This window comes from Pseudophryne corroboree, chromosome 10 (genome assembly GCF_028390025.1).
Source record: "Pseudophryne corroboree isolate aPseCor3 chromosome 10, aPseCor3.hap2, whole genome shotgun sequence".
Taxonomy (NCBI): Eukaryota; Metazoa; Chordata; class Amphibia; order Anura; family Myobatrachidae; genus Pseudophryne; species Pseudophryne corroboree.
Genome location: NC_086453.1, coordinates 206581542 through 206604456, shown reverse-complemented (window position 1 = coordinate 206604456; position 22915 = coordinate 206581542). Strand labels below are relative to the sequence as shown.

Sequence of the window (22915 nt, the reverse complement as noted above, 5' to 3'; positions counted from 1 at the left end):
TGAATCACTAATAAATATATAATACCTTAAACAAACTTTTTTTAATATTATTATTATTATTATTATTATTATTATTATTGCAGCAGCAGCAGCAGCAGCAGCAGCAGCAGCGTTAATGTTTGTTAAAGTAATTTATATCATGCTAGAGGTTTTTCCCCCATTGCTTTCCATCTGAATAAGGATGAAGGCTGTGTAAGAAGTATATGGCTATGACGTTTTGTGGAGTGATTTTTATTTTCTTTTTTGTGGTTTCTAATGTGGTTAATCATTTACAGCTCGTATGTTTGTGACCAAAGTGTCACTCTTTGCTGTACTTGGAGTGATCTACTGTAGATACTGTTGATATTTTTTTTCTACATTTTTTGGAGAGGAATAAGACTGACTTCTTTAGGTTTGGGAATTTTAAGAGTATGGTATGGATTCTATTAAACTATATGGTCAGTGTTTCTGTGAGAAGGTAAGGACAGAGAATGCACCATGTTGCTTTAAATGTGTTATGTTAGGGCTATGTCTGGATTTAATTACAATGTTTGTGCATATTGTAGAGGAACTCTGCATTAACTCTATGTTAATTAATTCACTTTATGTTGGCAGTTGAAAAACAAATTGCAGCCTTCTAGTAAATGTTGTTCATTGGGCTATGAAATAGGTTTCCTTTAGATCTGTACAACACTATCCAGGCATACTGCATGACACTGCAAATTTTTCAATGGCTCCAGTTTTTGTTATCTTTGTAAAATTATCGTTGTATGTTTTGTAGAAGACACTGCTGAAAATGTTTAAATATCATGCAGCATTGGGCTTCATAGTGTAAAGGTGCATACACACGGAACGATTATACCCATGATGTTGGCATTCCCGATCAATCGGAACAATAAATAGTTTACATTGTGAGTATGAACGATAGTGCTGCCGATGCGTGCACCCGCGAGTTACTAGCGACAGTCTCAGATCTTTTGTACATGCAAGAAGATCTGTGGCTGTCGCTAGTGATGGCATGCTGCCGAATGCAGCATGGCCCCGCTCCACACCACCCCCTCCCTGCGTGCCCATTCGTCGCTGCCGGAATCAGCAATTGTGTATACACTTGCTGATGCCTGCCCCATGCCGGTCACGATGTGTCATTCAGTAACACATTGTGTAGTTTGTAGGCAACTTAAAGCCGGCCATAGACTTCATGATTACTGCAAACGGTCAAGGCGATTAACGATGGCCCAATAATCAGAGCTCATGCACACACTGCATGATACAGTGGGGCAAAAAAGTATTTGGACAGCCACCGATTGTGCAAGTTGACCCACTTAAAAAGATGAGAGAGGTCTGGAATTTCCATCATAGGTACACTTCAACTGTGAGAGACAGAATCTGAAAAAAAAAACTAGGAAATCACATTGTATGATTTTTAAACAATTGATTGTATATTCTTGCAGAAAATAATATTTAGACAATCAAAAAGTTTGACTCATAACTTTGTAATATAACCTCGGGTGGCAATTACAGAGGTCAAACGTTTTCTGTAGTTCTTGACCAGGTTTGCACACACTGTAGCAGGTATTTTGGCCCACTCTTCCATGCAGATCTTCTCTAGATCTGTCATGTTTTGGGGCTGTCACCGGACAACACGGACTTTCAACTCCCTCCACAGATTTTCTATTGGGTTGAGGTCTGAAGACTGGCTAGGCCACTGCAGGACCTTGAAATGCTTCTTACGGAGCCACTTCTTAGTTGCCAGGGCAGTGAGTTTGGGGTCATTGTCATGCTGGAAGACCCAGCCATCTTCCATCTTCAATGCTCTTACTGAGGGAAGGAGGTTTTTGCCCAAAATCTCATGATACATGGGGGTAAATTTACTAAAATGGGAGTTCTATTTAAGATGGGATGTTGCCCATAGCAACCAATCAGATTCCAGGTATTATCTTCTAGAACAGGGGTGGGGAACCTTTTTTCTACCAAGGGCCATTTGGATATTTATAAAATCCTTCGGGGGCCATACAAAAATTATCAACTTAAAAATTAGCCTGCTCCCAGTAGTTATGCCCCCAGTCACTTGTTATGCCCGATTAGATTTGCCTCCAGTCAGTTGTTATGACCCATTAGATATGCCCACTGTCAGTTGTTTTGGCCCATTAGATATGCCCCGTCAGTTGTTATGCCCCATTAAATATGCCCCCTGTAGTTATGCCCCATTAGATATGCCCCCTGTAGTTATGCCCCATTAGATATGCCCCCGGTAGTTATGCCCCATTAAATATGCCCCCTAGTAGCGCCGCTTACACACACACACGTTAAAAGGAAAAAAAAACCACAATGCTCACCAGCCCTGCTCCTGCTTCCGAACCGCTGCCCTCCCTCTTCTCGGAACTATGGGAGAGATGTCATGACGTCTCTCCCATAGCGCCGCACAGCCACACATGTACACTGCCTGAGCCAGAAGCTGGAGCTCAGGAGTGAGCTCCTGCGTCTGGCTGCTGCTGAGGAGCCGGGGCGCCTGCTGGTGGTAAATTCTCAGCGGGCGCTCGACATCTCCTCTCGTTTAGGTGAGCCTGGCCGGGCCTGATCAAGTGGCTTCGAGGGCCTTATACGGCCCTCGGGCCTGAGGTTCCCCACCCCTGTTCTAGAAGGTGCTACATAAATGAGAAGTGGAATCTGATTGGTTGCTATGGGCAACATCCCATCTTAAATAGAACTCACATCTTAGTAAATTTACCCCATGGCCCCATTCATCCTCTCCTTAATACGGATCAGTCGTCCTGTCCCCTTTGCAGAAAAGCAGCCCCAAAGCATGATGTTTCCACCCCCATGCTTCACAGCGGGTATGGTGTTCTTGGGATGCCATTCATCATTCTTCTCCCTCCAAACACGGCGAGTGGAGTTTATAACAAAAAGTTAAATTTTTCTCTCATCTGACCACATTACATTCTCCCAATCCTCCTCTGGATCATCCAGATGGTCACTGGCAAACTTTAGATGAGCCTGGACATGTGCTGGCTTAAGCATGGGGACCTTTTCGGGCGCTGCAGGATTTCAATCCATGACGACATAGTGTGTTACTAATGGTAACCTTTGTGACTGTGGTCCCAGCTCTCTTGAGGTCATTGACCAGGTCCCCCCGTGTAGTTCTGGGCTGATTCCTCACCGTTCTCAAGATCATTGATACCCCACGAGGTGAGATCTTGCATGGAGCCCCAGGTCGAGGGAGATTGTCAGTGATCTTGTATTTCTTCCATTTTTTAATAAATGCGCTAACAGTTGATCGCTTCTCACCAAGCTGCTTGCCTATTGTCGAGTAGCTCATTCCAGCCTTGTGCAGCTCTACAATTTTGTCCCTGCTGTCCTTAGACAGCTCTCTGGTCTTGGCCATGGTGGAGAGGTAGCAGTCTGACTGTTTGAAGGTGTGGACATGTGTCTTTTATACAGATAACCAGTTCAAACAGGAGCCATTAATACATTTATTTATTAGCAGTTTCTTATACAGGTACAGGTAACGAGTGGAGGATAGAAGAGCTTCTTAAAGAAGAAGTAACAGGTCTGTGAGAGCAAGAAATCTTGCTGCTTGGTTGGTGTCCAAATATTTATTTTCCACAAGAATATACAAGTAAATTGTTTAAAAATCATACAATGTGATTTTCTGTCTCTCACAGTTAAAGTGTACCTATGATGGAAATTACAGACCTTTCTCATATTTTTAAGTGGGTCAACTTGCACAATCGGTGGCTGACCAAATACTTTTTTGCCCCACTGTATATGGAGGCAATCTCCATTCACACCACGTGGAGGCAGCTTAATCACAGTCACTAGGATCGGGGTAGGTTTGATAACCAAACAATCCAGACCATTTTTCAGCCATATTCAGTCTGTGAACAATACTTGTTAACGGTCAGCTGATCTGAACGGTAATCATACAGTCTATGGATAGCTTAAGATACATGTTCTAATATTCCGATCATCCCACATGCTTCTTTTGAGTGGTACTTGGTGTTTCTATTGATCAATACTAGATGGCTGACTTAATTTGTATCTGTGTATGCAGTGGGTGTGTATCTGCTGGTAAGGCTCTGAGCGTAGTTTACAGTGATTTTCTGTATTATCATGTTACAAGTGTTGATGATATGTTTATAATGTTATGCTTTCTTTTGTTTCATCTAATGGGAAAGCATTTGTTTCACATTGTTTGATGGGTTTTTTTTTAATGGTATATTAATATCCTTTTGGTATTTTGGTATAGTTTTGTCATTGAAAATTAAGTATGTATCACTTCACAGGAACATATCGTTTTATTTTTGAAAACACAGAAACAAAACAAATCTAGCACCAGCATAAAAAGATATCTGTTCATATTACAATTGGTCTCATCTCACATTAATATACTTGTATCTATAGGAAAGTGGTTCTTCTTGATGTTAAAGATATGTGATGAGGTGCTACGTGTAACTTATATAAATAATAAGATTTCACTTACCGGTAAATCTATTTCTCGTAGTCCGTAGTGGATGCTGGGGACTCCGTAAGGACTATGGGGAATAGACGGGCTCCGCAGGAGACAGGGCACTTCAAGAAAGAATTTGGATTCTGGTGTGTTCTGGCTCCTCCCTCTATGTCCCTCCTCCAGACCTCAGTTAGAGAAACTGTGCCCGGAAGAGCTGACAGTACAAGGAAAGGTTTTTGGAATCCAGGGCAAGACTCATACCAGTCACACCAATCACACCGTATAACTTGTGATAAACATACCCAGTTAACAGTATGAACAACAACGGAGCATCAGATCAACCCTGATGCAACCATAACATAACCCTTATTTAAGCAATAACTATATACAAGTATTGCAGAAGAAGTCCGCACTTGGGACGGGCGCCCAGCATCCACTACGGAATACGAGAAATAGATTTACCGGTAAGTAAAAATAAGATTTTACTTACCGATAAATCTATTTCTCGTAGTCCGTAGTGGATGCTGGGACTCCGTAAGGACCATGGGGAATAGCGGCTCCGCAGGAGACAGGGCACAAAATAAAAGCTTAAGGATCAGGTGGTGTGCACTGGCTCCTCCCCCTATGACCCTCCTCCAAGCCTCAGTTAGGATACTGTGCCCGGACGAGCGTACATAATAAGGAAGGATCTTGAATCCCGGGTAAGACTCATACCAGCCACACCAATCACACCGTACAACTCGTGATCTGAACCCAGTTAACAGTATGATAAATGCAAAGGAGCCTCTGAAAAGATGGCTCAAACAATAATAACCCGAATTTTTGTAACAATAACTATATACAAGTATTGCAGACAATCCGCACTAGGGATGGGCGCCCAGCATCCACTACGGACTACGAGAAATAGATTTATCGGTAAGTAAAATCTTATTTTCTCTGACGTCCTAGTGGATGCTGGGACTCCGTAAGGACCATGGGGATTATACCAAAGCTCCCAAACGGGCGGGAGAGTGCGGATGACTCTGCAGCACCGAATGAGAGAACTCCAGGTCCTCCTCAGCCAGGGTATCAAATTTGTAGAATTTAGCAAACGTGTTTGCCCCTGACCAAGTAGCTGCTCGGCAAAGTTGTAAAGCCGAGACCCCTCGGGCAGCCGCCCAAGATGAGCCCACTTTCCTTGTGGAATGGGCTTTTACTGATTTTGGCTGTGGCAATCCTGCCACGGAATGTGCAAGTTGAATTGTACTACAAATCCAACGAGCAATCGTCTGCTTTGAAGCAGGAGCACCCAGCTTGTTGGGTGCATACAGGATAAACAGCGAGTCAGTTTTCCTGACTCCAGCCGTCCTGGAAACATATATTTTCAGGGCCCTGACAACGTCTAGCAACTTGGAGTCCTCCAAGTCCCAAGTAGCCGCAGGCACCACAATAGGTTGGTTCATGTGAAATGCAGAAACCACCTTAGGTAGAAATTGAGGACGAGTCCTCAATTCCGCCCTGTCAGAATGAAAAATTAAGTAAGGGCTTTTATATGATAAAGCCGCCAATTCTGACACACGCCTGGCTGAAGCCAAGGCTAACAGCATCGACACCTTCCACGTGAGATATTTTAAGTCCACAGTGGAAAGTGGTTCAAACCAATGTGATTTTAGAAAACTCAATACAACATTGAGATCCCAAGGTGCCACTGGAGGCACAAAAGGAGGCTGTATGTGCAGCACCCCTTTCACAAATGTCTGAACTTCAGGTACTGAAGCCAGTTCTTTCTGGAAGAAAATCGACAAGGCCGAAATTTGAACCTTAATGGACCCTAATTTTAGGCCCATAGACAGTCCTGTTTGCAGGAAATGCAGGAAACGACCCAGTTGAAATTCCTCTGTAGGGGCCTTCTTGGCCTCACACCACGCAACATATTTACGCCATATGCGGTGATAATGTTTTGCGGTTACTTCCTTCCTGGCTTTGACCAGAGTAGGGATGACTTCTTCTGGAATGCCCTTTTCCTTTAGGATCCGGCGTTCAACCGCCATGCCGTCAAACACAGCCGCGGTAAGTCTTGGAACAGACAAGGCCCCTGCAGTAGCAGGTCCTTTCTTAGAGGTAGAGGCCACGGTTCGTCCGTGAGCATCTCTTGAAGTTCCGGGTACCAAGTCCTTCTTGGCCAATCCGGAACCACGAGTATAGTTCTTACTCCTCTCCTTCTTATGATTCTCAATACTTTTGGTATGAGAGGCAGAGGAGGGAACACATACACTGACTGGTACACCCACGGCGTTACCAGAGCGTCCACTGCTATTGCCTGAGGGTCCCTTGACCTGGCGCAATATCTGTCCAGTTTTTTGTTTAGACGTGACGCCATCATGTCCACCTTTGGTTTTTCCCAACGGTTTACAATCAGGTGGAAGACTTCCGGGTGAAGTCCCCACTCTCCCGGGTGAAGGTCGTGTCTGCTGAGGAAGTCTGCTTCCCAGTTGTCCACTCCCGGAATGAACACTGCTGACAGTGCTATCACATGATTTTCCGCCCAGCGAAGAATCCTTGCAGCTTCTGTCATTGCCCTCCTGCTTCTCGTGCCGCCCTGTCTGTTTACGTGGGCGACTGACGTGATGTTGTCCGATTGGATCAACACCGCCTGACCCTGAAGCAGAGGTTTTGCTTGACTTAAGGCATTGTAAATGGCCCTTAGTTCCAGAATGTTTATATGAAGAGATGTTTCCATGCTTGACCACAAGCCCTGGAAATTCCTTCCCTGTGTGACTGCTCCCCAGCCTCTCAGGCTGGCATCCGTGGTTACCAGGATCCAATCCTGAATGCCAAATCTGCGGCCCTCTAGAAGATGAGCACTCTGCAGCCACCACAGGAGAGACACCCTTGTCCTTGTCGACAGGGTTATCCGCTGATGCATCTGAAGATGCGATCCGGACCATTTGTCCAGTAGATCCCACTGAAACGTTCTTGCATGGAATCTTCCGAATGGAATCGCTTCGTAAGAAGCCACCATTTTTCCCAGGACCCTCGTGCACTGATGTACTGAGACCTGTCCTGGTTTTAGGAGGTTCCTGACTAGCTCGGATAACTCCCTGGCCTTCTCCTCCGGGAGAAACACCTTCTTCTGGACTGTGTCCAGAATCATTCCTAGGAACAGGAGACGTGTCGTTGGAATCAGCTGCGATTTTGGAATATTTAGAATCCACCCGAGCTGACGTAACACTACCTGAGATAGTGCCACTCCGACTTCTAACTGTTCCCTGGTTCTTGCCCTTATCAGGAGATCGTCCAAGTAAGGGATAATTAAGATGCCTTTTCTTCGTAGAAGAATCATCATTTCGGCCATTACCTTGGTAAAGACCCGAGGTGCCGTGGACAATCCAAACGGCAGCGTCTGAAACTGATAATGACAGTTTTGTACTACAAACCTGAGGTACCCTTGGTGAGAAGGGTATATTGGGACGTGGAGATAAGCATCTTTGATGTCCAGAGACACCATATAGTCCCCTTCTTCCAGGTTCGCTATCACTGCTCTGAGTGACTCCATCTTGAATTTGAACCTTTTTATGTAAGTGTTCAAAGATTTCAGATTTAAGATTGGTCTCACCGAGCCGTCCGGCTTCGGTACCACAAACAGCGTGGAATAATACCCCTTTCCCTGTTGTAAGAGGGGTACCTTGATTATCACCTGCTGGGAATACAGCTTGTGAATGGCTTCCAAAACTGCCTCCCTGTCGGAGGGAGACTTTGGTAAAGCAGACTTCAGGAACCGATGAGGGGGAAACGCCTCGAATTCCAGTTTGTACCCCTGTGATACTACCTGTAGAATCCAGGGATCCACTTGCGAGTGAGCCCACTGCGCGTTGAAATTCTTGAGACGGGCCCCCACCATATCTGAGTCTGCTTGTAAAGCCCCAGCGTCATGCTGAAGACTTGGCAGAAGCAGAGGAGGGCTTCTGCTCCTGGGAAGCGGCTGCATGGTGCAGTCTTTTTCCCCTTCCTCTGCCCCGGGGCAGAAAAGAGTGGCCTTTTGCTCGCTTGTATTTATGGGAACGAAAGGACTGAGTTTGAAAAGACGGTGTCTTTTTCTGTTGATGTGAAGTGACCTGGGGTAAAAAGGTGGATTTTCCAGCCGTTGCCGTGGCCACCAGGTCCGATAGACCAGCCCCAAATAACTCCTCCCCTTTATACGGCAATACTTCCATGTGCCGTTTGGAATCTGCATCCCCTGACCACTGTCGCGTCCATAACGCTCTTCTGGCAGAGATGGACATAGCACTGACTCTTGATGCCAGGGTGCAAATATCCCTCTGTGCATCACGCATATATAGCAATGCATCCTTTAAATGCTCTATAGTTAACAAAATACTGTCCCTATCCAGGGTATCAATATTCTCAGTCAGGGAATCCGACCATGCGACTCCAGCACTACACATCCAGGCTGAGGCGATTGCTGGTCGCAGTATAACACCAGTATGTGTGTATATACTCTTTAGGATATTTTCCAGTCTTCTATCAGCCGGTTCTTTGAGGGTGGCCGTATCAGGGGACGGTAACGCTACTTGTTTAGATAAACGTGTGAGCGCCTTATCTACCCTAGGGGGTGTTTCCCAGCGCGTCCTAACCTCTGGCGGGAAAGGATATAGTGCTAATAATTTATTCGAAATTAGCTGTTTTTTATCGGGGAAACCCCACGCTTTATCACACACCTCATTTATTTCATCTGACTCAGGAAAAACTATTGGTAGTTTTTTCACCCCCCACATAATACCCTTCTTTGTGGTACTTGTAGTGTCAGAAAGGTTCAATGCCTCTTTCATTGCTGTGATCATGTAACGTGTGGCCCTGCTGGACATCACGTTTGTCTCGTCACCGTCGACACTAGACTCAGTATCTGTGTCTGGGTCTGTGTCGACCCACTGAGGTAACGGGCGTTTTAGGGCCCCTGACGGTGTCTGAGACGCCTGGACAGGCACTAATTGATTTGCCGGCTGTCTCATGTCGTCAACAGTTTTTTGCAAATTGCTGACATTATCACTTAATTGTTTAAATACAATCATCCAGTCAGGTGTCGACTCCCTAGGGGGTGACATCACTAACACAGGCAACTGCTCCGCTTCCACCTCATTTTCCTCCTCATACATGTCGACACACGCGTACCGACACACAGCACACACACCGGGAATGCTCTGATAGAGGACAGGACCCCACTTAGCCCTTTGGAGAGACAGAGGGAGAGTCTGCCAGCACACACCCAGCGCTATATATATATACAGGGATAACCTTATATAAGTGTTACTCCCTTATAGCTGCTGTTAATATATTTATTTGCTGCCAAACGTGCCCCCCCTTCTCTTTTTTACCCTGATTCTGAAGCAGGACTGCAGGGGAGAGTCAGGGAGCCGTCCTTCCAGCGGAGCTGTGAGGGAAAATGGCGCTTGTGTGCTGAGGAGATAGGCTCCGCCCCTTCACGACGTCCTTATCTCCCGCTTTTTCTGTGTAAAATGGCAGGGGTAAAATACATCCATATAGCCCAGGAGCTATATGTGATGTATTCTTTTTAGCCACCTAAGGTATATACTGTAATATTGCGTCTCAGGGCGCTCCCCCCCCAGCGCCCTGCACCCTCAGTGACCGGAGTGTGAAGTGTGCTGAGAGCAATGGCGCACAGCTGCGGTGCTGTGCGCTACCTTAGTCTGAAGACAGGATCGTCTTCTGCCGCCGATTTCACCGGACCTCTTCGTCTCTTCTGGCTCTGTAAGGGGGACGGCGGCGCGGCTCCGGTGACCCATCCAGGCTGAACCTGTGATCGTCCCTCTGGAGCTAATGTCCAGTAGCCTAAGAAACCCGATCCACTCTGCACTCAGGTGAGTCCGTTTCTTCTCCCCTTAGTCCCACGATGCAGTGAGCCTGTTGCCAGCAGGACTCACTGAAAATAAAAAATCCTAAACTAAACTTTTATTCTAAGCAGCTCAGGAGAGCCACCTAGATTGCACCCTTCTCGGCCGGGCACAAAAATCTAACTGAGGCTTGGAGGAGGGTCATAGGGGGAGGAGCCAGTGCACACCACCTGATCCTTAAGCTTTTATTTTGTGCCCTGTCTCCTGCGGAGCCGCTATTCCCCATGGTCCTTACGGAGTCCCAGCATCCACTAGGACGTCAGAGAAATCTTATTTTCTCTAACGTCCTAGTGGATGCTGGGGACTCCGTAAGGACCATGGGGATTATACCAAAGCTCCCAAACGGGCGGGAGAGTGCGGATGACTCTGCAGCACCGAATGAGCAAACACAAGGTCCTCCTCAGCCAGGGTATCAAACTTGTAGAACTTTGCAAAGGTGTTTGAACCCGACCAAGTAGCCGCTCGGCAAAGCTGCAATGCCGAGACCCCTCGGGCAGCCGCCCAAGAAGAGCCCACCTTCCTCGTGGAATGGGCCTTAACTGATTTAGGCAGCGGCAACCCAGCCGCAGAATGAGCCTGCTGAATCGTGTTACAGATCCAGCGAGCAAAAGTTTGCTTTGAAGCAGGCGCCCCAAGCTTGTTGGAAGCACACAGGATAAACAAAGATTCTGTTTTCCTGACCTTAGCCATTCTGGCCACATAAACCTTCAAAGCCCCGACTACATCCAGTGACTCGGAATCCTCCAAGTCAGTAGTAGCCACGGGCACTACAATTGGTTGGCTTATATGAAAGGATGAAACCACTTTCGGCAGAATTTGTGGGCGGGTCCGCAATTCTGTTCTATCCGCATGGAAAACCAGATAAGGGCTTTTATGTGACAAAGCCGCCAATTCTGACACACGCCTAGGCGAAGCCAAGGCTAATAGCATGACCACCTTCCACGTGAGATATTTTACTTCCACCGTTTTGAGTGGTTCAAACCAGTGTGATTTCAGGAAACTCAACACCACGTTAAGCTCCCAAGGTGCCACTGGAGGCACAAAAGGGGGCTGAATATGCAGCACTCCCCTTACAAACGTCTGAACTTCAGGCAGAGAAGCCAGTTGTTTTTTTAAAGAAAATGGATAAGGCCGAAATCTGAACCTTAATGGAACCCAATTTAAGGCCCAAAGTCACTCCCGACTGTAGGAAGTGAAGGAAAAGGCCCAGCTGGAATTCCTCCGTAGGGGCATTCCTGGCCTCACACCAAGCCACATATTTTCGCCATATACAGTGATAATGTTGAGCCGTCACATCCTTCCTAGCCTCTATTAGCGTAGGAATGACCTCATCCGGAATGCCTTTTTCTGCTAGGATCCGTCTTTCAACCGCCATGCCGTCAAACGCAGCCGCGGCAAGTCTTGGAACAGACAGGGCTCCTGTTGCACAAGTCCTGTCCTAGCGGCAGAGGCCACGGGTCCTCTGTGAGCATTTCTTGCAGATCTGGATACCAAGTCCTTCTTGGTCAATCCGGATCAATGAGTATTGTTCTCACTCCTCTTTTCCTTATGATTCTCAGCACCTTGGGTACGAGAGGAAGAGGAGGAAATACATAGACCGACGGGACACCCACGGTGTCACCAGTGCGTCCACAGCTATCGCCTGAGGGTCTCTTGACCTGGCGCAATATCTCTGCAGCTTTTTGTTGAGGCGGGATGCCATCATGTCCACCTGTGGCAGTTCCCACCGACTTGCAATCTTGCAATCTGCGTGAAGACTTCTTGATGAAGTCCCCACTCTCCCGGGTGGAGGTCGTGCCTGCTGAGGAAGTCTGCTTCCCAGTTGTCCACTCCCGGAATGAACACTGCTGACAGTGCGCTCACGTGATTCTCCGCCCAGCGAAGAATTCTGGTGGCTTCTACCATCGCCACCCTGCTCCTTGTGCCGCCTTGGCGGTTTACATGAGCCACTGCGGTGATGTTGTCTGACTGAATCAGAACCGGTTGGTCGCGAAGCAGGGACTCCGCTTGACGTAGGGCGTTGTATATGGCCCTTAGTTCCAGGATGTTGATGTGAAGGCAAGTCTCCTGACTTGACCACAGCCCTTGGAAATTTCTTCCCTGTGTGACTGCCCCCCACCCTCGGAGGCTTGCATCCGTGGTCACCAGGACCCAGTCCTGAATGCTGAATCTGCGACCTTCGAGAAGGTGAGCACTCTGCAGCCACCACAGGAGAGACACCCTGGCCCTGGGGGATTGGGTGATTAACCGATGCATCTGAAGATGTGATCTGGACCACTTGTCCAGTAAGTCTCATTGGAAGGTCCTCGCATGGAACCTGCCGAAGGGAATGGCCTCGTATGATGCCACCATCCTTCCCAGGACTTGAGTGCAGTGATGCACTGACACCTGTTTTGGTTTTAATAAATTCCTGACCAGAGTCACGAGCTCCTGAGCTCTCTCTATCGGGAGATAAACCCTTTTCTGGTCTGTGTCTAGGATATGCCTAGGAGAGGCAGATGAGCTGTAGGAACCTACTGCGACTTTGGAATATATAGAATCCAGCCGTGTTGCCGTTACACTTCCAGAGAAAGTGATACGCTGTTCAGCAACTGCTCTCTTGATCTCGCTTTTATGAGGAGATCGTCCCAGTACGTGATAATAGTGACACCTTGCTTCCGCAGGAGCACCATCATTTCCGCCATTACCTTGGTGAATATTCTCGGTGCCGTGGAGAGACCAAACGGCAACGTCTGAAATTGGTAATGACAATCCCGTACCACAATTCTGAGGTACGCCTGATGAGGTGGATAAATGGGGACATGAAGGTATGCATCCTTTATGTCCAGAGTCACCATAAAATCTCCCCCTTTCAGGCTTGCAATGACCGCTCTTAGCGATTCCATCTTGAACGTGAATCTTTTCAGGTATATGTTCAGGGATTTTAAATTCAATATGGGTCTGATCGAACCGTCTGGTTTCGGGACTACAACATGGTCGAATAATAACCCCCTCCTTGTTGAAGGAGGGGAACTTTGACCACCACCTGTTGAAGATACAATCTGTGAATTGCAGTTAACACTGTTTCCCTCTCATGGGGGGAAGCCGGCAGGGCCGTCGGTGAGGGGGCATCTCCTCAAAGTCCAGCTTGTATCCCTGAGACACAATATCTATTGCCCAGGGATCTAACAGGGAGTGAACCCACTTGTGGCTGAACTTACGAAGGCGTGCCCCCACCGGGCCTAGCTCCGCCTGTGGAGCCCCAGCGACATGCGGTGGATTTTGTAGAGGCCGGGGAACTAGCTGTGTTGTGCAGCTTCTTTCCTCTGCCCCTGCCTCTGGCAAGAAAGGACGCACCTCGGACTTTCTTGTTTCTTTGTTTGAAAGGCTGCATTTGATAATGTCGTGCTTTCCTAGGCTGTGCAGGAATATAAGGCAAAATATCAGAATTACCAGCTATAGCTGTGGAGACCAGGTCCGAGAACCCTTCTCCACACAATCCTCAGCCTTCTATATGCCTCTTAAGTCGGCATCATCTGTCCATTGCATATTCTACAGGACACGCCAAGCAGAAATCGACATAGCTTTGACTCTAGGACCCAGTAGACTCATGTCTCTTTGGGCATGTTTTATATATATATATATATATATATATATATATATATCTCTTAAGACAGCATCTTTAATATATATATATCTATATATACATTCTATGGTCTCAATCTCTGCTGATAAGGTACCTGTCCACGCTGCCACAGCGTTATAAACCCATGCCGACACAATCGCCGGTCTGAGTAGTGTACCAGAATGTGCACGCTATCTGCAGGATCCCTGAGAATAGCTGTTACGTCAGGGCTACCTTTTGGGCAAACGTGACACCCTAGGGGAAGATTCCTATCGTATCGTGACCCTAGTGGGGAAAGGATACTCCCTGAGAATTCTTTGTGGGAAACAGCAGTCTCTTGTCTAGAGATTCCCGCTCTTTTTCCTCATGAGAGGAGGGAAATTTACCTCAGCTTTCTTCCCCTTAAATATGTGTACCCTTGTGTCAGGGACAGATGAGTCATCAATGATATGCAAATCATCTTTTATTACAATAATCATATATTGAATACTTTTCTGCCATTTTGGCTGTAACTTTGCATTATCGTAGTCGACACTGGAGTCAGACTCCGTGTCGATATCAGTGTCTATTATTTTGGATAGTGATCATTGAGAGACTCTGAAGTTCTCTGCGACATAGGGACAGACATGGGTAGATTCCCTGTCTGTTCTCTAATCTTTTGTGCAATAAATTTACCTTAGCACTTAATTACACATATCCAAACAGGTGTCGGCGTTGTCGACGGAGACACCCTCTCACACACATATTTGCTCCATCTCCTCCTTAGGGGAGCCTTTTACCTCAGACATGTCCACACACGTACCGACACACCACACACTCAGGGAATGCTCATCTGAAGACAATTCCCCCATAAGGCCCTTTGGAGAGACAGAGAGAGAGTATGCCAGCACACACCCCAGCGCTATTAACCCAGGAATCACACAGTAACTTAGTGTTAACCCAGTAGCTGCTGTATATTATGTTCTGGTTTTTTTGCGCCTAATTTATGTGCCCCCCCTCTCTTTTTACTCTCTTCTACCGTGTATCTGCAGGGGAGAGCCTGGGGAGCTTCCTCTCAGCGGAGCTGTGGAGAAAAAATGGCGCTGGTGAGTGCTGAGGAAGAAGCCCCGCCCCCTCAGCGGCGGGCTTCTGTCCCGCGTTTCTGTATAATATAATGGCGGGGGGTCATGCATATATACAGTGCCCAACTGTATATATGCCTACTTTTGCCAAGAGGTCCTAATTTCTGCCCAGGGCCCCCCCCCCCCCCCCTGCACCCTACAGTGACCGGAGTATGTGGGTGTAGTGTGGGAGCAATGGCGCACAGCTGCAGTGCTGTGTGCTACCTCAGTTTGAAGACTGGAGTCTTCTGCCGCCGATTTCGAAGTCTTCTTGCTTCTTTCATCCGCCTTCTGTCTTCCGGCTCTGCGAGGGGGACGGCGGCGCGGCTCCGGGATCGGACGACAAAGGGTGAGATCCTGTGTACGATCCCTCTGGAGCTAATGGTGTCCAGTAGCCTAAGAAGCAGGACCTATCTTCAGAGAGTAGGGCTGCTTCTCTCCCCTCAGTCCCACGATGCAAGGAGTCTGTTGCCAGCAGATCTCCCTGAAAATAAAAAAACCTAACAAAATACTTTCTTATAGCAAGCTCAGGAGAGCTCACTAAACAGCACCCAGCTCGTCCGGGCACAGATTCAAACTGAGGTCTGGAGGAGGGACATAGAGGGAGGAGCCAGTGCACACCAGAATCCAAATTCTTTCTTGAAGTGCCCTGTCTCCTGCGGAGCCCGTCTATTCCCCATGGTCCTTACGGAGTCCCCAGCATCCACTAGGACGTTAGAGAAATACATTTACAAACAACAAAAAGAAGAGTTGTACAGAAGGTGCACTAGAGACCAGATATTATGCTTTCATTGTTATTAAAATCAATTTGTATTAATTCAAATATTAGAATTGGTGAAATAAAATTAGTTACCAGCCCATAAAAATGACGGAACAACATAACAATAATGTCAGCGCCGGCGGCTGTCCGTGCTCGAACAGAGCAACACTTGAATTGCTCCATCGGCGCCATCTAGTGGACGCTGGCATGCAAAGAACTTGAATTCCCCCCATCGAGGTGAGGAGCAGCGTTTACCTTTTATATAGGACAGGCATATCCAAACTGCGGCCCTCCAGCTGTTGAGAAACTACACATCCCAGCATGCCCTGACAACGCTTCAGCATTCTCTAACAGCAAAACTGTGTCAGGGCATGCTGGGATATGTAGTTTAACAACAGATGGAGGGACGCAGTTTGGACATGGCAGCGTCTAGTTTCCCTTCGTGGAGAGGACATTTCCCATAACCCCCTGGGTCCATGTCACAATCTATTTGGAATAGTAAAGTGTGGCGAGCGAAGCGAGACACCGAGGCTGATGCATGGCGAGCGAAGCGAGCCCGCGAGGGTTCAATGCTGCATAGAAAAATACATTTACCCCAAACGAACGGAGAACGAAGAAAACATGTAGGTGCTGTAAGGGTGGAAGTTCTCTCCTGCCCTCTCATTATGTCACTTCCAGGTCCTGAGCACGAAGGTAACATAGACACAACCGTTTAGACATGCCTGATTATAGGATAAAAGATGTCCAAAAGTATTGAAAATATGTGGAATACAATGCTTTATCAATAACTGTGGTCACTGTCTTACTTTTCTGCTGTATGGTATCTAAGGGGCTAGCTCTTGTATATTCCCATCTATAAGTGTAACCTTTTTTTAGACTTTATCAAAGTGTGTGGGCTGTCATAAATTTGGCACAATCCCTTTACAGTATATTACAAAATGTATTTGCTAAACATTTTATTCCACACATTTTCTATACGTTTGCACATCTTTTATTTTATTTATTTTGCCAATTAGTGGTTGTCTGCACTGTGTATTTTGAATGCACTGTTGTGCGTATGACAGCACAGTGCTGCAGAATCTGTAAACAAGCAATGATGATTATGGAAGCAGACCCCATATCTGGTGTGTATAGAAAAAATGAGGCCTAACCTTCATCATCAACCCCAAGCTTTTTTCAAGGCATGGGTTAAGTTCCTAGTCAGCTGATTAGACGGTGGTGAGTTTTGCTATAGCAATGTTTTCTGGTTCTTCAGGGTTGCAATATTTTGTGGTGAACTCCTGTGAAGGTCAATGACCTGTAACGCAGTACTGAGTAGTGACCAGCCTTAGAGTCTTATCAGAACCCAATGAACTTTACTTTCTGCATGGAGCAGCAGAACATCAAAGGGGGAAAGTCAGTCAGTTTGGATAATGATAGCTACAATAGATTTTAGAAAAGCAATCTAGTGGGAAGAGTAGTAGCTAAATAGTACACTAAAGGCCAACTACAAAAGCGATTGGGCCCTCTTACCAACACACTCATCGTTAACAAATGCTAGTAAAGGATTGGGTATGATATCCTGGCTGTTAGGATCCATACTGTCACAATGCCAATGAATTTCAGTAAGTATTCTAACCCAAACCCTTATCCACACGTCCTGCAGTCTAACCATAAAAGTCCCCTTAGGCCAGAGGTTCCCAAGCTGTGTGCCGTGGCTCCCCGGGGTGACTCGGGACACTTGCAGGGGTGCCCTGGGTTGGTGGTTCAGGACCAATTCAAATTATTCATGGTCAATATAATAGGCAAAACCAGTACTGGTGGCTGCCAGTCATAAAATATGTGGCCAAACAGAAGCAAATCTTGTCCCTCACCACACAACTGGCCCTAAGGATGACATATAAACACAATCTACTTAATGTAATAATTCTTTCTAAATTTCTCAATAAGAAATTTTTGGCCTAGGGGTGCCGTGAAAAAAATTCTGATATTCTAGGGTGCCGTGATTCAAAAAAGTTTGGAAACCACTACCTTAGGCAGTCTAACCTTAACTGTCCCTTCCCACAGCCTAACTCTTCCCCTAGTGCAGAGGTTCTCAAACTGAGTGCCGCAGCACCCTGGGGTGCCTCAGGACACTTGCAGGGGTGCCCTGGGTTGGTGTCCCAGAACCAATTAAAATTATTTATGGTCTATGTAATAGGCAAAAACCAGTGGTGATGGCTTCCAATTATAAAATCCTGTCGCTGATCACATAACTGATCCTAAAGGACTATGCGATTTCCCTTGAACTCCCCCAGAGCCCAGATAGTACAGATCGTACAGATTTTGACTATCTGTGCTTGAGATTTTGTCTATGTACGATTTTGACTAAGTGGCAATTTTGACTATACTTTGTACTAGATAGTACACTAGATAGTCAAGATTTACTTGCCTGCACCGTCTATCTAGCCTTACGATACCGACTCCACGGGAGCGCGCATCGGGATCGAATCTGTATCGCAAGCTGCCGAACACCTTGAGATATGTACTAACTTTTCATAAGATTTTGACTATATAGTCAAAATCTTACAGATTTATCTCACCGTGTGTACACACCTTTAGGAAGACATATAAACACAATTTACTTAATTTTATATTTTTTCTGTTTTCTCTATTACAAACTTTTGGAGTAGGGGTACCATGAATATAATTCAGATACTCTAGGGTGCCGTGACTCAAAAAACTTTGAGAAGCACTGCCCTAGTGTTTAACTCTAACCATAAAACTCATCTGCATCTGTCACTATTGTGACCATTGGGATTCTGTTGCTGGAATTCCGGCCGCCGGGATCCTGATTACATCCCCCTAATAAAAGCCTTCATATTGACACCTTTTGCAAAGTTGCCTTGAAATAGCAATTCTGATTATACAGAACTCTATTTTGTCATTGGGTCAACTATAAGGGTAACTGTAGCCATTGTGTTTATAGTTCCAGTATATCGGAGGCGTAAGGGAGAAGTGCTTATACAATAACACACTTTTGCAATTGTAACCAGCTCTCTGTATTATCAGGATGCTTTCTCATCACATGAATTTATTGCTCTAAATACCTTCCTCATTCTTTAACTCTAGACCTGGGCTTTTCTTTTTTGCACAAGATATTTCCTGAATTCTAGAATAATACAGATGATTCATTTGTGTTTCCACTAATTATTTCCTCATGCGTGCGTGTATACAAACAAACTAAGTTCCTTTTTTAATGAGCGGCTGAGATATGACAAACTGAAAGGTGTGGTCAGTCATTTCAGGTTTTATTGTGAGACTGCAGCCGGCAGTCTCACAATAAAACAGAGTCTCTTGTTTTCTTCTTTGTTGAATGTTCTGTAAAACATAGTGTGACCAGACGGTCCCGTACGAAAGCTCTCACCGCTTTTGCGTCCCGTCCCCAGTACACAGAATGGATGTTTAGGTCACACAAGACCTGGCCACATAGGGGATCCCCACTTACGTCAGTAACCGCCAGTTACTGACTCCACCCACTGCTCCGTGGGTGGGTTTATGCTGCCACCACCAAACTCCTAACCTGCCGTGGCATTTGGAACCACGGTTCTGCTCTGTATGTGCCGACACGCCGCCTTACCACAACTGTGTGGTGTTGACGAATCCCCACTAGTCGCTTGACTAGGGCTCTACCAGTAGCTGGCGAAAGGCGGAACTTGGAGATGTTGGGTGCTCCCTGGCTAGCCGGTGAACAGGGCTAGGTTTCGCATAGCCCTGTAGGTCACAAGATGACGCAGTTGTCTTTAGGCAGAAGATCTTTATTTGCCCAAATACAGCCTTCAAAAAGGCTCAGAAATACAGCAAGATGTTACAGCAGAATGAAACTTGTATAATACACTGGAGGCTCACTGACCTCCTCTTTTTATCTCAGTTCTACACACAGTACCACAGGGGGGTAAGCCCTTCCTGTCTTCTCCAACCAATCAGGTCATCGCACAAAATGTAAATAAATATGTTACATTTCAAAAGTTAAGAATTAGATAAAGCAATGTTCTGCTCCTTTTCATATATAACCAAACCAGTGGCTTTCCCAAACACAATCTGATTACCATGTTCCCGTCACTTTCACAAATGTAAATATACAGTAACTTGAATTTCAATTGCATTCATCCTCTCACACATAGACAACATTCTTATAAATTAAACATAATCTGCATCACACATAATGCAGCCTAGGAAATCTTACATCAAACTGTTGTTACACGAAACCCACTAGTTTGCATTTGTAAAACACAATCTGACTTAGCAGCCACTTGTGTCTCCATGCAAAACCACTTTTGAGTTATCACACCACAGGAGATGCTGAAAGCACAGTCTTCTTTCCAACCCTTCATTTGTACATGAAAGAGAATGTTTACCCACCAAAATGCCTGCTAATCGAAACCCTGCTTTAGCTAGGACAATTAACATATGACTTCCTAGTTGCTGAACAACAATCGTCAAGGTCTTTTAGAAACAAAATACCTTGTACTTTTCTCATAAGTGCCCTGTCCATGCAGTTCTATAACTGTCCATCATTCTCCAACTGCGCACTGCGCAGCGATACAACATATGGCACATTATTAAACATATTTTAAATACCCGGTGCCTAGCACCCACAATACATTTAAAGATGGCGCCTAGCGTCAGTGCACAGTTTAAAAGTGGCGCCAAGTGCCCATTGACCTCCTAATGGTGCCGGGCACTAGGGGTTAACCCCATTCAGTGCCACGGGCGCCATTGTCCATGTGGCCACCAGGGCTGTCCGGCCACACTCCCCCCCCCAATTCAAGTGGGAAACCAGGAAGCCATGTCCCAACGATTTGACTCCTGGTCCCGCAGTCTCTTGGGTTGAAGGGGACGCTACCTGGGTGGTGTAGGCTCCGGCCTAGACAGTTCATCCATAGTGCAGTGGGCCTCTCTTCGTGGGTGCACAATGTTCAAATAGTCCACCTGAAGTCCAAGTTCAAGGCTCCACCACAAAAGTCTGTCCGATTTCCCCAAGGTAGGTTCTAGCCACCTAACAGGTGGGTGGTAAGTCACCACGGAGGGGGGCCAGTTACACACAAGTGCCACCCAAGGTGTCTCAATTGTGGCATACCCCACCTCCCACAATAGCAGTATTCTGCTCAAACAGGCCACAGGGTGCTCCTGCCCATATGGCTCCTCCTGGCTCGGTACTGCTCCCAGTCTGTGCAGTGGCGCAGTAGTTCGTACCACACAGTCCTGGTCAAGAATGTGCGCCATCAGCACTGGAGCGGGTACCACAGCCGCCTTCATTGACTGGAATGCCAACTCACAAGCGGGTGCAAAGTACACTGACTTGGGAATGCCCTTCCTAGTCATCTCTGTAAAGGGGTTCACTACAGGACTAAAGTCAATGACAACGTGTCTGTAGGGCCTTACAGGTTCTAAGGTCAGTACCAGTCTGGGTGATGTGGGCCGGGGACAGCCTCTGCTTGCCTCTGCTTTCGGCCTACCCCTGTCTCCTCCCACATGGTGCCCCAGGCACTGCACCTCCATCATTCCTATCTGGCAACTGCCTGCTCTAACTGTCAGACCTGCCCTCCAATCCTCCTCTGTCGACCTATGACTCGGGAAACCTATCCTATCACCTAGGTATGCTCTTTCCTCCTTGTCCTCTACCTGTGCCACAGTGATGGCGGCCAGACCACCAGCCTCTGGATCCTGTGTGGCATCCACTACAGGGAGGCTGCGTGTCTTCCCCGATCTACTGCGCATAGGCAGGGGACCTGCTATGTCCACAGCAACTTGCTGCAAGGTTTCTCCTATGAGCAGAGACCCAGATACAACACAACTGCTGGAGTGCCCCAGCTGCCAACGCATGGCACCAGCCTTACAGTTGGTCTGGGCGTCATCCGACATTCCAGACCAGGGTAAGCTCTGTGACAGGCACTTCAGGTTACGGTCTATCTCCGGGTTACTGTCCAAAGGGGTTTCGCTGGCAACCAACACCGGTTGCGCAGGAAAGTTCCCTGGGGGACCAGTTGGACACATTCCCTATCTGGTCTATCCTCTCCCACTTTCCTGTCTACCCTGTACCTTAACCCTTCCCGCCAGGTCAAACTTCCTGCCCCAACCCTGTCAAGGCCGCTGCCAGAGTGGCGCCTCATGCCTTTCAGGGATGGGTCAGAGAGTTGAGCCTCCCTAAACGCCTGCCTGCGGCCCTCAATCTCTCCTAAATTGGGACACACTACAGGGGGATCTAGGTGGGGACTACTAGGGTCAGTCTGGTAGGGGTCAGTCACAGAAAGGTCAGTGTGGTTTCTCATACTCACCGCCGGAGTTGGCAAACCACTTGGGGCAGGAGCATCATTGGGCACCCCCACAGGATCAAATGAGCTGGAACCAACATCCTCTGCGTTGCTCGGGTATGTAGGCATACCAGAGGCAAAAGGCATTCGGGGTTGATATGCTCATCTAGCCGCTGTAATCTTTTCTATTTAAGATGGGATGTTGCCCAAAGCAACCAATCAGATTCTACTTCTCATTTATCTATCACCTTCTAGAAGATAATACCTGGAATCTGATTGGTTTCTATGGGCAACATCCCATCTTAAATAGAACTCCCATCTTAGTAAATTTACCCCATAGAACACTAAATGTGTCTGTGCAGAGCCTAATTTCACTTTAAAGCATATGCCATTCATTAAATCAATGAGAAATGAGAACTACACTTTGGCTCTCACTAAAGAGGTACTATGAAGAATCCTACAGTCTCTCTGTATGCTTGTTCTTACGGGATCATTTAGGTTTTTACCACTAGAAGCATAAAGACATTGTCATACCTTACAGGTGATTCCAGTAACAGAGCTTCTTCAGCTACTGAGTCACAATCCGCATTGGAGTCAATGTCACAAGGCAAAATCACAGCTTTCTTAGTAGAAGAAAGTCTTCCAAACTTTGACTGGAAATGGATATGGCAGAATTTGAATCTTCAAATGACTTTGAACAGTCTGATTTTGGGGTGAATCTTTGTTGTACTGCTTTAAGGAAGGCAGGCAGATCAATGAGCAATGGATCTTTGGACTTGATGAAGGGCAGGACTTGGCACTTACCCACACTGCCAAAAGTACCAAAACCTGGTTCAGTGACCGTGGGATTACTGTGCTGGATTGG

At 46.7% G+C, this 22915-nt stretch overlaps 1 protein-coding gene across 1 annotated transcript in view; it reads left to right on the top strand.

The window, feature by feature from the left end:
• The first annotated feature begins 350 nt into the window (after nucleotides 1–350).
• NADK (NAD kinase) overlaps nucleotides 351–22915 on the top strand; it is a 171656-nt gene continuing 149091 nt past the window's right edge. The window contains exon 1 of the mRNA XM_063943045.1: nucleotides 351–457. The gene's annotated coding sequence lies outside the window, so the exon portion shown is untranslated. The remainder of the gene's footprint in view (nucleotides 458–22915) is intronic.